At 25.7% G+C, this 2,122-nt stretch overlaps 1 protein-coding gene across 4 annotated transcripts in view; it reads right to left on the bottom strand.

The window, feature by feature from the left end:
• Positions 1-1,370, bottom strand: part of LOC107635337 (protein NRT1/ PTR FAMILY 7.3) — a 5,817-nt gene extending 4,447 nt beyond the window's left edge. For 2 of the 4 annotated variants that reach the window (XM_021122036.1, XM_021122038.1), the window contains exon 1: positions 697-1,370. The gene's annotated coding sequence lies outside the window, so the exon portion shown is untranslated. Of the gene's footprint in view, positions 1-237; positions 241-696 lie in introns of all 4 variants that reach the window. The other 2 variants (XM_021122037.1, XM_016338798.2) reach the window with 2 other exon arrangements.

The following is a 2,122-nucleotide window of genomic DNA, read 5'->3' as shown; positions in this document are numbered from 1 at the left end:
AACCTAGCTTGCATTATTTGGCCTTGATATATATAAATTTCAGAATACTTAAATGATATAATATAATTGAACAATATATAAAGGGAACATACTTAACAACCTAATGAGATTTTGAACAACTCAAAGATCACATCATATATAGGTGATATTTTTGAAAATGAAGTTTATTAAATGCAATAGATGATATACATGATGTTACTTGTGATTATTGGAGATATATCTTGAAAGAAGAGTTGTTTTCTATATACACCATACTAATTAATTTACATACTAAACCAATTTTATGTCACAAAAAAAAAAAATTTACATTCTCACCACCATCATTAAACAATATGCAAGTTAATCCCATACATAATACAAAATGAGTATACAAATGATCACTGTAATGAATATCTTAAAGAAAATACTATATATCTACTAGGTTTATTATATGTATATTCAGGCATGCAAGCATGCATGCATATAATAAATAGAAAGACAGAGATACAAACTTAAATAAGTATAAAAAATTTAAATTCCGTCTTGTGTATGTAATAATTTATTAAATAATGATATTTTTTAATTAAACCTATCAAACCGAAAAATACAGTAGACAATCAAAACAAAAAAATAGAGACATAAACTTGTAAATTAAACTTGTAATAATAATCAGAATAGAATTCTATCAAGAAGAATTAATGGGAATTCCAAGGAACTAACCTCTTTATCAAAATGCAAACAAAGCTATTATTGTTGTGCCCAATTAATAATAATCTTTGAAGTGGTGGTGATGAAAAATATTTGAATTGAATGAGAAGAAAATATTTAACCAAGAGAGAACTATAGCATATGTATAGTAATAAGTAATAAGTAATAACTAGTAACTATAGCTAGATATATATGAGCAAGTTGAAGAGTAGGGCATGGTATATATAGAAGTTAAGACTTAGGAGTTAGGAGGAGATATCACGACTATGTTGTATCAAATGTACACGTAGAAAGAGACAAGCAATTGAAGAGGTTTCTCTCTTACTTTAATTTCTAATTCACAGGAAAAAGTGGGTAAGTAAGAAGCGTGATACAGTTGGATACAGGCCATGAAAAAATATAGTAATGCATGCCTAATATACGCCATATGTATCACAATCATCGTAAAGTGATCATCAACATTATAATATATATCAATGTCTTGATGATATTATTAGTTATTACATCATGTTTCAGAAGGTGTGGTCCAATTAAGCAAGCTGTCATTGATAACTACATTTTATGAAATAAGAGAGACACCGTGCACTATTTTCAAATTTAATTTAGATCTATTACTTCTTATAATAACTTTACCTAAAGTTCATCAGCCAAATAATTAATAACTCAATATATATTACTAATTAATAACAATTTGAGCGAAAAAAATACATAAATTATTTAAAGAAAAATAATGCTATATATCTATATTTAAGATAATGTTTAACTAACTATAGGTTGCATGTATAACGTTTAATTAGCTCTATAGAAAATGATGCATAAAGTTTTGTCGTTTAGATATCACACATCTTATTATTATCTTAATGAAATTAAGATTTTCCTTCACAGAACAAATAGTTAGAGATTTTCCTTCATATTAATTAAAGTGTTGCAAAAACTATGAAAAAGATTTCTACATTAAAAGATAGGAGAGCATCTACCGGTATCACCCACTAGAGGAACTAGCTATATATATTGTGAATTAAAAAGGGTTATTATTATTATGTATAAGAGGAACCTTGATATATAAACTTATTTTATACAATAATAACTAAATATATATGATATTTAATTTGAATACAAATGATTATTATTGATTTGGCTAGCTTCTATATTTTAATAAAACCGTCTTAGAATGAAGGAAGCTCAAAGTATACGTCAATTACTTATGAATAGGCCATCATAAAACATGTGGTTATAATACAGAAATTCAGGGGAAGCAATCTATCATCACTGAAATTCAGAATAAGTACTTATATTATTGTTTGTTGATGCTTTTACTTAAGAAATTCCTTTTTATGCAAAAATTGTGGTGACTTATTAAGCTATTAGTACGACTAGGTATATTTTAAAAGAGATCTTTTATTTAATTTTTTATTATAATAATTAAAAAAAATTT

The sequence above is a fragment of the Arachis ipaensis genome, chromosome B04 (genome assembly GCF_000816755.2).
Source record: "Arachis ipaensis cultivar K30076 chromosome B04, Araip1.1, whole genome shotgun sequence".
Lineage (NCBI taxonomy): Eukaryota > Viridiplantae > Streptophyta > Magnoliopsida > Fabales > Fabaceae > Arachis > Arachis ipaensis.
Note: the sequence above shows the minus strand (reverse complement) of the source record. Positions and strands in the feature narration are given on the sequence as shown.